The 13,462-nt window shown below is 55.6% G+C and overlaps 1 long non-coding RNA gene across 1 annotated transcript in view; it reads right to left on the minus strand.

Moving 5' to 3' along the window:
• The window catches only part of LOC123805236, a 51,672-nt gene that overhangs the window by 8,337 nt on the left and 29,873 nt on the right, over nucleotides 1-13,462 (minus strand). The window contains exons 3-5 of the long non-coding RNA XR_006783280.1: nucleotides 12,372-12,522; nucleotides 8,055-8,154; nucleotides 6,168-6,328 (exon numbers count right to left, since the gene is read on the minus strand). This is a non-coding gene — a long non-coding RNA (uncharacterized LOC123805236). The remainder of the gene's footprint in view (nucleotides 1-6,167; nucleotides 6,329-8,054; nucleotides 8,155-12,371; nucleotides 12,523-13,462) is intronic.

Here is a 13,462-nt window from a genome sequence, read left to right on the forward strand (position 1 = left end):
AAGTCCAGGAAAATGAAAACAACAACAACAACCACCACCCGAAAACAGAAACGAGACACAGATCTCCCCAAGCCCGGCGGCAGTGCGCGCAGGCCTGTCTCGGGGTCAGCCGTCCTGGGCAGAGGCTGCTCCGTCCCCGCGGGAGGCAGACCTGGGCCCCGCCCACGGTGACCGGAAGAATCCATGGGCATGACCACGTGTGAGCTGTTGCTCCACGACCCCCCCACTAGAGCACTCGGGGAACGGGTTTCCCAGAACCCGAGAACTAGGGGGTCCCCACGGTTTCTGTGTGTGTGTGTGTGTGTGTGTGTGTGTACACACCCTTCACCGTGAGCCATTTCCCTGCACCATCATCTGAAGAAGGGGGAAAGGACTGGGAACGGCCAGAGGGAATGCCCTTTTTCCCTGTGTAACTGGGCAGTAGCAACCCAAGCTGAAAACAGTCCTCCGCCCCCCCGAAACGGAGCGGTCATGCAGGGAGAGGTCTCTGGGAGACAGCGGCCGGGCCCTGCCTGGGTGGGGGCCGGTGAGGACACCCCCCGCCCGCCACGTGGCTCTGGGGTTTGCAATGGCAGCTGTGACCCGAAGGCATGGAGGGGGGAAGGGTTTGTGTCTTCCAGGGATTACTGCGAGGGGCCTGTGTCCTCCGGGGACGCTCTCGGGTGACGGGGCTGTCACCTGCCTTGGGGCTGCGTGTCCCCCCTGCCCAGGCATGCCCCCCTCCAGGAGGACTCAGCCCGTGAGTCAGGGACAGAGGGCCTGCTGTCCCCACGGAAGCCGAGGGGCAGCCGGGAGTGGGACAGTGCCGTCGTTGGCGGCGTGGCCGTCTGCGAGGGGGTGAGTCCAGGCCCCGCCAAAGTTCAGGGGCCCGCAGCACGCCGACCGAACAGAGGGGGAGGCAGGGGGGCAGCCCGAACTCAGGGCCCACGCAGCGCGGGCAGCTGGCCCCGGGGCTGTGGGGAGGGCGGACAAGCCCGCCTGTCCCAGCAGCCTATGTGGATGTTCGCACCTCAGGCTGCACCCGGGGCTCTTTCGGGAGGAAGAGGAAGGCCACCGAAGCCCCCGGGCTGGCCATCGGCCCCTGCGGCTGGGGATGGAACCTGCACTGGCGCGGAGCTCCTGACCCGCCCGGCTCACCGGGAAACCCCCAGGGCCCCGAGCAAGGGGCTCGGGCCACGCACGTTCGCGTGGAGCAATGTGTCGGTGATCTCCAGTTCACCGGCGAGCACACCGGGGCACAGTGACCCCGGGGGCGGGCGTGTGTGGCGGATGTGAGTTCTAAGCGACAGCAACAGCCAAGAAGCCCTGGGCCCCGGCCCGTGTCCTTTGCTGCTCTCGGGGTGCCCGCCCCCTGCGAAGGGGAGAACACGTGGCCAGAGGCGGGGCTGGGAATCCGGGAGGACCACGACACGGAGCAGAGGCAGGAACTACTCTGGACGACCTCCTGCTAGTCACAAGTTTAAGTGCAGTCTGGGGCAGGGGGTGCACCTCCCAGGGTTAGGTCTAGAACCATCTGCCGGCAGGCACATGGGATCCCTGCTGGAGAGACCGGCCATGCCGTTCGCCTCCCTCTCCGTGCCTCAGTTTCCCCAGCTGCAAAGAGCAAAGGGTGGGCTAGATAATTCCTCCGTCCTCTTCCATTTTAAGTCTCTCTTCTCCAACCATTCAGTCCCTGAACGTATTCTGAGAAGCACTGAGCAATCCTCGTCCGTGAGAACGACGAGTGGAAATGACCCCGAAGAAAACGGACGGAGCGTGCCAGGGAGAAAGCACTCGGCCTCCTCAGGCACCCCCTTCGCCTCCCCCGGCCCGGCCCCTCCGGCGGACTCTGCAGTCCAGCCGGCCTACGCACACCAGCCCCTCACACCGGTGGGTGTGAGCCGCCGCCCTGCCATCTGCTCTGAAAACCCCAAGAACCCGGACGGGGTGTGGGAGTAAAACCGGTCGTTCTTTGCCGTGGCCGGACACCCCGATTTGCACCCCCGTCTCCCACGTTTACAATAAACGCGTGCCGTCCGTACTGAGGTGGCCAAAAGGGTTTCTGGCCTCGCTCCCCCTTGTGTCTAACGGGTTTGGAGAGAAGGGACGACCGATTCAGCGAGGCCGGCGTTTTACAGCACCGCCCGGGGACCCACTCACGGTGCTCGAGGGCAGCACGCGTGCGGATGTGGCGTGCAGACCGCCCCGGGTCTCCAAACAGAAAGGCCTGCACGGCCCGACAGTCCTTCCGGTCCCTCAGCGGAGCCTCTACGTCTCGCCTTGCGTGGAACTGCCCTTGGCGCCGCCACGGAGATGCAGACTCAGAAACTCCTGTTCTGGTAACTGCCCTTACGCCAGCCTCAGACGCTGAGGCTCAGAAGTTCCCATTCTAGGAACCCCTTGGGGTGTTTCTGGCCTGTGGGTCCCAGAAGGCACCCCCCCCCCAAGGAGCTTGAGAGCAGCAGCTTGAGTGACCGCAAAGGAGGCAACCACCCACCCAAAGGTCGAGGAAGAGCTCGCCAAAATAAAATGAGGATACACACACACACCGCGCAAGGTCACGGAGCAGTGAAGGAACTACACGTAGAACCACACGCAGCAACGTCGACCACGCGCAGAAACACAACGCTGAGTGAGAAAAGCTAGTTCCAGTGGGGCCACGCAGAAAACCGTTTCTGCCAAGGTCCAAGGAGCAAAAGTACCCCCCCTCCCACCCCCCGACAGGAACGTACTGCCGAGGCAGCTCCGGCCAGCGGCAGGGCCACGGTGAGAGCGTGCGTGGGTCACGCGGCACCCCCCCCCCCCCGGCGAGGGGCACCGTTCAGGGCAGGCCCGGGTGGGTGTGCGGGCAGGCAGCTCCCACGTCGGTGAAGGGTCTCACCTGGCACACCCAGGGGGCGGCCTGGGTCGTGGGGGCGTCTGCGGCGGGGAGGGAGGGCGGGGAGCGGCAGCGCGTCTCCCTGTTCCGGTCCTCGGCGGGGGCTGGGTGCCGGGTGTCCGTACCGCCGCCTCTGACCCTTGGTGTTCACCGAAGAACAGATGCCCAGCACAATCCGCGCCTGTCGGCTGGGCTCTGGGCAGGGGAGGGGGCGGGCATGACACCAGCTGGCTCCCCCACAGGGAGGGTCTTCAATCTATTCCAGTCTTTTGCCCCCAGACCAACCAATCAATCTCTCTCTCTCTCGTTTGTGTTTTCTTGCTTCCAATACAAGGAAAACAGATACTTCAAGTCAAAATACTGCGGCGTAGGGCCCCGCTGAGCCACATCAGATTCCACCGGTCGCGACTTTCTCTCAAATGCGAACTCAGTGTGGCGACCCCTGGTCCTCGTTCTGTGGAAAGGGGGTGCGTTCACTCTCACCCACGCCACGCAAGCACCTCCGGCCGCTCCCCGGGTGAGGGAAGCTCTTAAAGGGCCCGGGCGTCTCCGGGGACAGAGTGTGGTCCCCAAACCTCCTGCCCGTCTGCCGAGCCCTTCGCTTCTACGCCACGGGCAGCCCGTGGGCGGTGGGACCTTCCTGCCAAAAACGCTAGGAACAAAGGCCGGCCACAGCGCCTGGAAACTGAGCAACGGCGTGTTCGCAGTGGCTGTCTCGTCCCGAAGCGCACACCTCCTAGTGACACACGCTCCCCGCTGCCTCAGCCGGAGCAGCGTCGTCTTAATTAAAAAATAAACTCAAATGCGTCCCAAGGGCCTGTTAAAGTCACTTGTTCTCAACAAGCCTCTTGCATCTCAATCTTGGCATGATTTAAAAACTCATCAGATTTTCAAATTATTTAAATCTACTGGAAAATACGTGAAGTCTCATGCTGTATTTTTGGAGCATGAAAACATGACATCTATCAGTTACTACTCTAACCCATGCTCCCAGACAAAACACGTTTTGCTTTTTTAGTAACTATATATGTAAAAAAAAACCACTGGGTAGTATATGAAGGTATAAAATAACTGATTACATGTTTCTGCCTATGTCTATTTGAGAAAATGCCCACTACTCCTGGAAGAATGGAACTCACTTTTATATCTGCAGGAGCATTTTAAGTGTTAATTTTTAGGAGGTTTTTATCGTTAAGGCATTATAATAAACATTCTTTTAAAAGCAGGTCTTCAATTGTAAACTTTTCTCCCTGGTGACATTTGAAACACAATCGATATTGTGTGCTATAGAAGGATTCAGAGAACAATGTTCATTTATGTATAATAATCCCTCTATTATACATCAGTTTAACATAAACCACTTCACTGAGAGAAAAATATTTCGCCTGTAATTCTCTAATTGCTGACCACCATTGAATATGTGTCTATAATACACCATCATCACGTCACATATGAGTAAGACGACAATCTTAAAATCAAACAAACAAAATGTGGAGGGGACACTGCAGAAAAAGGGGGGAAATCTATGAACTAGTAAAATTAATTAAGTGAACATAAACCAAAACATGCCCCCCCCCCCAGCTTGCTTAGGCCAACTCCTAAAGCAGGTCTGACAGATAATTTGCTCGATTTTTCCAGCAGAAGACAGCAACAAGGACAAGCCCCGGAGGCAAGAGGGCGAAATGAGACGCCCTGACAGATTATAACAGGGTGTCCCCGCAGATGACGCGGTGTTTGGACTGCCTGGCTACCCAAGGCTGTAATTTAAATGCCACCGGAGACACGTAAGCCCGGGCGTGGAGACAGGGATACTGTAAAACTTTCTGGGTCTGTAGCTGCAACGCAGATACAATCGTTCCTTTGATCTTGCCACGCTGAGCCTGCTGTCCAGAAGGAAACGTCTTTGTGCTTCTGCCTTCAGCTGGGACGGATTTCAGTTTCCATCTAAATCACTTCGCTAACACCACATTAAAAGCAAAGTGCCCTGTATCAGCAGAGCGGAGTTTCCCCCCATCGTTATTTTAGGTCACTTTACGGCTGCGTGGTGCTCCAACACTGCGCCCCGAATACCCCCATGTGGGTTCAAAGCGATGAGACACGAACTTGCAATGTCTCCGTGTGGGCCGCCCAGCAGCGCCTGTAGCTTACAAATGCAGAACACTGTCGTTCTCTTCTCTTTGTGTACATCTTTTCCATGGAGAACGGGGTCACGTTTTGTTTCTGAGACTCGGCAGCACACACACACACGCACACACGCGTGTCTGACCCGGGAGGAAGCGTGGCAGCTCACCATCTGTAAGGAGGCACGTGCCACGGCGACGTGCACAATCGCAGTGACCGCGTCCCGAGCGTGACTCTCGGTTACTGGAACTCGGGTGCCGCGGGAGCACTCGGGGGGTTAAGTTGGGGTTTCCAAGGTGCGTGTCACCCGTTCAGAGGAAGCTACGCCGAGGGAGGTTTCCCAGCAGGTTCGCTGCGTCTCGGTCTCTGAAAGCAGACGGAGGGCGGAGCCCTGGCCCTGCCGTGGTCTCGGTAGCTCGTGCCAGGGGACCCGCCGACATTGTTGTCGGAAGCGCACAGGGCACCTTGTTTCTGGACCCCGGAATGCCAGCGTTATCTCCAGGTTACAGTGAACCTCGGGTCTTAAGCATTTATAGTTTGATTCTTTTCTTATATTAGAAACGAGAAACCATCTTTTTTTTAAAAAGTAGACACTACGTGAGGACTATTTTTGCCAAGACTGCCTCTATTATTACAAATATCATTTCTATGCATCTCTTTAATCTCGTCACACTTCAGAACGACCTCCAGTTTGTCTTCTAGGTGGAGTTCGGGGATGATTGAAAGCAGCCTGTCTCATGGCCCAAAATGACACCTTCCCTCTGTCAAACCCATGCCCGGGGGCGGGGGAACCTCGGCAAGAAACGACTGGAGTTGGGCGTGAACAAAGGAAAGTGTCTCCTGCGAACCTCGCTGCCTCCGTTCCCCCCTTCTGCCTCGGTATATTTTATCATATCACGCGTCACGCCTTCCTGAAAGTCCTCTTTCCGACTGGGAATTCTCCAGAACGGGGGCAGTGATTTTAAAAGTGAATGAAAAAATTTAAAAGCTTAGTTGGTACAATTTCTGGAACAAATCGAAGGAAAACCACCCAATCGCCTCGGACATTTCCGCAAACGCCCATCAACACGCAAACCCGCGGCCCCCGGACGGAAGCCGGTTCCACGTGGCCGAGTGCTCGGCACCAAGTGGAAAGGCTTCCTGCCAGGTGGGCACCCCAGGGGAGGCTCCCGGCGAGCGAGTCACCCACCTGCGGCGGGCGGCGAGTGCGTCTCCGGCATCGCAGCGCCTCCCCAGCGCGGGACCGGGTCACGTGACGCCAGCCCCCACCTGGCGGCGGGTGCGGCGCCTCCCTTCTGCGGGTGGATTCCTGGGCAGCGAGGAGTCCGAGACGGCATTTCGCCCAAACCTCTGCAAAACAGAAAAGATGTGTAAAAATGCCAGGATACAAAAAGAACAAACCAAAACTCTGCTATGGGCCCTAGAAAGAATTGATCTATCTACAAAAGTCCGGGGACAGCCCGAGATGGATGCGGAATTTCCCGTGACCCAGGGCGCCAACGATGACAAGGGAGCGACAGCGAACACGCCGAGAAAGGTGAGGGGTGTGTCCTTGGCGGCGAAGGACAGTCGTGGACAAGACACTGGGTATCTTGTGTCTGCTTTCAAAATTGGTTTTTAAAAAATTCGCGTCGACATTTTTCTGGAATCCGTACTTGCTGATGGTTACAAGGGTCAGCCCGAGGCTCATTTCCTAACAAGACCTTCTGGAGCAAGGAAGGTAAGCAAGCAGAAGACTGTGCAAGCCAATGTCGCTTTATAAACACTCGGCGTGCACTGGGGTGTCACAACATCCGCCAGCCATCACAGGGACAGTTCAGTGACCCCGACACAATGGGCGTGGACAGGCAGGGTCAGCGGCATCGAGGACACGTGCAGAACAGAGTCAAACCACTTCTCATCAGGAGAAGATACCAGAGGCCACAGGCACTGGAATGGAGGGCCCACGTAATTATTTAAAATCAACCATCACAGCCCTGGCTGGTGTAGCTCAGTGGACTGAGCGCACGGGCTGCAAACCAAAGTGTCGCAGGTTCGATTCCCAGTCAGGGCACATGCCTGGGTTGCAGGCCATGACCCCCAGCAACCGCACATTAATGTTTCTCTCTATCTCCCTCCCTTCCCTCTCTAAAAATAAATAAATAAATCTTTTAAAAAAATCAACCATCAAATTATGGGAGCTTTAACCTCCAGGGGCGTAAAATTCCAGAAGAAATCATGAGAGAGAGACTGAATTAAGTCGGCAGTGAAGGCAAATAAAAATACGTAACGGGGAACGCTAATCCATTTTGGAACTCGTGTGAGAAGGAGGAAATCGCCAGGACATTTGTCAACTAAACAAAAGTCACGTCGCTGCGTTTTCGCAGAGGCGCATGCTGACTCGCGCGCCCCTCACACCCCGGCCTGCAGCCAGCCAGCTCAGACTCGCTGGTAATAATCCTGATTAATAAGGTAATTGTAGGGTGTTGGGAAAATTCCCGTCATTCTTCATTTGATGAGTAAAAAAGCACCCGTGCTCTTATGATGAAGATAATAAGTATCTGTAGCCACTTTAAAGACAGATTAATCCCATTGCCATGCCCTTTTCAATGAATAAAAGCATCCCGAATTAACGATATATAGATGGTATCAGCTCAAAAACAGAAAACTGTTCTGGGCATTGAGGGAGCCCTGCATACAGTTGGTTTTGCTCAAACAGAATGATTCTGCAGGTCTTGTGGACAGCCCTTGATTTTTGGCAAATCCATAGGTATCTGAAAATCTGATACAGGGGCACTGTGTGAGCCAGCCCAGAGCACACAGCTCTCACCGTACACAGAGAGTCTGTCTCTAACTTAATCAATTCTCTTCCAAGTATTTAGGGAGGAGCCTATCTCTGGGGCACTCTCTGGGGGCGGCTTCTTGCACGACGAGCACTCGAGGAAATGAGAAGAGACAGAATCATAAATCAGCCACGGAGAGAGCCATGGGTAGGAGCAGAATCTGGTGGGATGCTCAAAGGACACACTCTCCACTCCACACGGGGAAACTGGGACTACGTCCGCAAGGCACGGAGGGGTGTCATCGAGGGCAATACCTGCAAGTGGTTCCCACTGTGACAAGTTACACTTCTGCGTCCAGGTCTGAAACAGGGTGGGTCCCCGGTGGCGTGTTCTCCAACATCCCAGCTTCCGGAGCTGCCAGAGAAAGATGCAGACAATGAGGGCCCTTAGGAGTGTGGAGCTAACTTCCTGCCGTAGGAACGGCTGCTACTGTGACAAAGCCTCCCAGGAAGTCAGGACCACAAGGATAGTGAGGTCATTGCAGGCAGGAAGGAAAGGATACAATTTTGTTATCACAAGATTACCCTCCCTGTGGAACTCTGTGGCTCCAGCACTGACGCCTGCGCTTCGGGGACGCACACGGGGACGGGAGGTCGTGGTGGGGAGGGTGTGGAGGTGGGACGCTGCCCGCGTGGGAAGGGATGGCCCCAAGCACTGAGGTGTGTAGGAGACAGCCTTGTTGGACTCTCAGAGCATCTGCGAGGGGTGAGATGTGTCATCAGCTAAAGCTGGTCTTGCCAAGACAAGAACCAGATGATGAGGTTTATCTCTGAGGGCTCCAGAGCCACAGCGTGTCCGTCTCAAAAAGGAGATAATGTTGAGACACAGGTTTATTAAGCGGCAGCTCTCCGTGAGGCTGTCTTTGCTTATTAGTGTCTGAGAAGAGGGAACAGGAGGCTGACTTCCCCGTATCAAACCGAGAAGAGCTTCTCTGTCAACATCCCCACCGTTACCGAAAGTCAACAAGGGATCAAAGCCTCTCCAAGCCTGTCTGCCCAGGCTGGGATCAAGGTGCCGCCTTCTGTAGGGGAGTTTTCCAGACGACGTGACGTGGGCGTGTTTCACGGGCAGAACCAGGACACGTGTACGCACGGGGGACTGAGACCAACTGAAAAGACCCAACGGACGATCCCCTGCTTTCCCGAGGGTTTCAATTACTTGCTGCTGCGCCTGGGACATCGGTTTCCTGTTCTTTGTAGGTGAGCAGCGCAGGGGGAGGCTGGGTTCACCCACGGACAAGGATGGTGTCTGAGAAACGCTCAGTCCCGGGTCCCGGGTCCACCCCGCCAACCCCAGAGATGGGGGTCTCCCCCCCTTCACCTCGGAAACCCCGCCCCGCCCCGACGCCGGGCCGTCCTGGGCTCCGGCAGCAGCGCAGGCCACTGTGACTGACTCAGGCCGGGCCGACGGGGGACCGCTCAACAGCCACAGGTCCCCGTGGGCGACTCCTGAGCCTCGTCTCCCTCGTTCTGGCGGATTCTGGAGTCAGGACAAGAACGTTACGCCTGTCTTGTTAAATCCGACTGAGGAACTCCCGACGGCACAGCCCCAGAGAGTACCTGCCGCACCGTCATCTGCACCCACGGTGCCACCGGGAGATGTCCAGTGCGTGGCCCCGTGGCCACAGGTGACAGCCTTGAAGACCTCTGAAGATACGTACATATGTTCTGAACCCTGAGTGATCTCTTCGATCTATTAGATGTCCTGTAGTCTACTGGCATCTTACAGTCCACAGGACCTCCTCACCGAAGTTCAAGTACTGAATTGGTAGGGCTCCGCGGCACTTTTAAAAGCTAGAAAATCTATCAGGACAAGAGCTACTGCACACCTCGGGAGGGGGCCTCAAAGAGGCAGGATGATTAATTTCTTCCCTGGCAGGTGGACACAGGATGACTCAAACAGTGTGAACAAAATATTGACAGTTCGGGAAAATGGCACACGGGCGTTTTTCTAACGGGGGAGGCGGGCTCCGGCTTCCCAGGTCCTCACTGGGTGTCCGGCCACACTCCCAGGGCGTTTACCACGGTGCGCCCATCCACGCTCCCGGGGCGTTTACCACGGTGCACCCATCCACGCTCCCGGGGCGTTTACCACGGTGCGCCCATCCACACTCCCGGGGCGTTTACCACAGTGCACCCATCCACACTCCCAGGGCGTTTACCACGGTGCACCCATCCACGCTCCCGGGGCGTTTACCACGGTGCACCCATCCACGCTCCCGGGGCGTTTACCACGGTGCACCCATCCACACTCCCGGGGCGTTTACCACGGTGCGCCCATCCACACTCCCGGGGCGTTTACCACGGCGTACCCAAACAGAAAACCTGCACGATTTAACGAACGCATCGGAATCTTTCACGCAGCTTTTTTTTCTGTTAGAAGTCTTAAGCTTGCTTTGGCTTTAACAACATTCACAGGTAGAAGAATAATGTGGTCTATTTTTCCTAGGGTCCAAGTGTTGAAATTCCTTCATTCCTGGATTCCAAGGGTTTCTCCTGCCTCCCAGACTCCCTTGTGCCTACTGTGTTTTCCCTTCCTTCCGATGTATTCTCACACACACACACACACACACACACCATTCCAAACACGGCAACTAAATATCTTCTCTAGTATCTCCTTGTTGTGTTTAAAAACCATAGTGGACAGCCCGTATTTGGGATGCATGGTTTTCAGCCGGTCCGCAGGCGGACGGCCCGGGTTCTCTGCAGACTGCTGTCCTCCGCCCCTGGTGGTTCGTGGACTGTCCCCGAAGGGCAGTGCTGCCGTGCACAGGTAACGCCGGCGTCTGTGGGAAGCACCGGAGCTAATCTCGAGCTCCATAATGAGTCCCATAAAAAATCGCCTCATCGGGTCGTATTTGTTCCCTGCTGCGAACGCTCCCTCCGAAAGCAGGCCAACATATTTAACGACGGCCTGCAGGAAAGCCGTTCCTGTCCGCTCAGGAGCTAACTAACACCTTCCGCCTTCACTGACCTGGTCTACGGCACACGTTTCCACACACGGCACAAATACGAAGCCTGATGTCCCTTGAAATTTGTGTAGTTCAGTGCAACGTAGAACATTTTAGGTGAGGGATCTCCACAGAGTGTGTGTTTCCTGCAGAAACATCTGCATCACGGAGCTGCTCTCCAGCTCACACAGGAGTCCTTTATGCAGAATACAAAACCCCGCGTGACAAGGGCTTCTCACCCAGGGGCGGCGTCGGGGGCGGCAGCGGTGTGGGGGAGGGGAGGGATGCTACAGGCAGTGGTGAGTGGAGGCAGGCTGAGGATGCTGAGAAAAGCCGCACGACACTCAGGAAGCCTGCCACACCCGAATGACCAGGTCCCAAGTGTCCACACGCACCTGCTGAGAAACGCTGACCTAGGCACCTCAATTAAATGGCGGTTACGTGGCATCGCATATATATTTTAGTGATTGTATCTCTTCTCAAACATCCCCAACCAGTTTCTGGGGGAGTATTTTCTCTGCCTAAGCACAGGCAAGGCTGAAAGCCTGCACAAACAGGCAGAAAGACTCACAACAGGTTATTTTGTGGGCTTCCCCCGCATCGTTTTGATGAGAGCCGTACTACAGAACCCCTCTGCTCTCTGTCAGCTCGGTGGCTCTGTTCACTTTCGTGGAACTACAGGAAAGGCCCCGGACCATAGTGAACATGATGGAAGCCGGACAGGCGCCCACGCCTCATCATTTCACTGGTGCTTCTGTCGCTGTGATTTGTCCTACAAGTCACCCCGTCCACACCTGGGGCTTTCCGACTCCCACGGGGGCATCCCTTCTCTGAAATCATTCCGGGCTGAGACTCCTTCTGGAAATCTGGGCTGCGGGCCGAGGACAGCGGTCTGGTCCCCTGGTACAGTCTGAGGGACCTTCTCCCCAGACGCCGCGGGGCGGCCACACCTTCCGCCGCCCGACTCCAGCCGCAGCTGCCGCCGCAGGAAGAGAAATTACAGCTTCCAACCCTTCATTTCCCCTCATACCTATAATCCCCCAGTTCCAGTCTGTCTGACCACTCAGCAAAGCTGTGTTTTTTTGTTTTTTTAGGTTGTCTTTTTTTTTTCGCTCTTTAAAAAACACGAGTGCAGCGTTGGGGGACCACCCCCCCCCCAACTCTGCATGCAGAAGGAAGCAGAAGCCACCCCTGGAAGCTCTCGATGGGGAAAAACGCCCTGCCGGGACAGGGAGGGACACAGAGGACACACGGGGCAGCTTCTCGCAACGGCGACTGTCACGCGTGTCCCGAAAAGCCGTCGCTTCCCGCAGGCCTTCCTCCCACACCCGCCCAGCTGCTCCTCGGTTCACTTCTGTGTATCCACTACTCGCGTGTTTAAAGGGAGCGAGGACGAGAGCCCCTTTCTGACACGGCGCCGCGCTCGGCGGCACTGAAGTGCGTATTGTAATGGCCCCGGCTCCCAGGGGTCCCCAAAGTGCATTTACGTGCCCGGCCAGCACTCCGCGGAAAGGAAAAGGAAAAGGAAAAGGAAAAGGAAAAGGAAGGCGGCCGGGGCGGGGCGGGGGCCTGCACGGAGGGAGCCACGCGTCTCAGCGGGACGGGGGGGGGACCCACGCACCTGAGCCCAGCCCACGTCGCAGGCGCAGCGAGCTCCTCTACGGAGACGAGCCCTCTCTCTCTCTCCAGCGTTTGCGGGACCGTCGTCAGAGGTGCAGATCAAATCACCTTCTGGTTCCTTGACGTACTGGCCGGCGATCTTGCCAATATCCCTGTCGGGAGTGGGGGGGCAGAAAAGGAGGTATTACGTGAAACTCAGGCCACTCTAAGCAAATTAGCCATTCATAGAGGTTAACATCGATTTTTATCCAAAAGTCAATCAATTAGCCAAAATTGATTTTTATCCAAAAGTCAGTCAATTAGCCAAAACTGATTTTTAGCCTCTTATGGAAATGTTGTCCGATGCTCCCCATTCATAGAGGTCTGCCAACTTTTCATGTCCCGAATGTCCTCCTTTCCAGGGCTACTACTGTGGCCCCAGGAAACACTGTTTGGGTGCACCCCACACTAGACAGGTCCTGCAAAGCCACCGCCAGGGCCCGAGGAGAAGGCGAAACAAACCGCTGGCTGCGTCGTTGAGTGTAAGAACCAGTGTTCACTTGGATGCATCTCCCACAGGGGAAAAGGTCTGAAGTTATTCAATCTCATTTGTGCATTTGTTAAATAATGCTAGATTTCATTGCCAAACACATTAAGTGTATTTGCTTTGCTTTTTTTATCATTTCTCTAAAGAGACTAATTAATCTGAATTATACCACGCTATCTTTGCATCATTTTCCTAGTCCGTGATAATGGTTGAATTTTCAAGAAGAAAGTCTTGAATGGGATTAAAAAACGTGTCTCCCTTTCCATTAGGCTAAATGAAGGCAAGCGGATGTGTTTCTTTCCTCTTTACTAATGAATTGGAGAATCCTGGAATTTTGCTTAAAAAATGCCGTCAGAGACACTGTTTAGAAAAAGGGTTAATATAAATAAATATGGGTCAGGTGTACTTGAAGAAATGCAGAGTCCCAGGGGCTCAGCCTTGGTGGTGCAGAATGTCGAGACAGTTTGGCAAGGTCCCAAGAACACGACCAGCCGGCCGGCGCGGTGACGACCACGCGGTGCTGAACGGACTCCTACAGGCGACTTTCCCCGGGAGGGGGAGGGGCT

Source organism: Phyllostomus hastatus, unplaced genomic scaffold (assembly GCF_019186645.2).
Source record: "Phyllostomus hastatus isolate PE091 unplaced genomic scaffold, TTU_PhHast_1.1 phas_contig_148, whole genome shotgun sequence".
Classification (NCBI taxonomy): domain Eukaryota; kingdom Metazoa; phylum Chordata; class Mammalia; order Chiroptera; family Phyllostomidae; genus Phyllostomus; species Phyllostomus hastatus.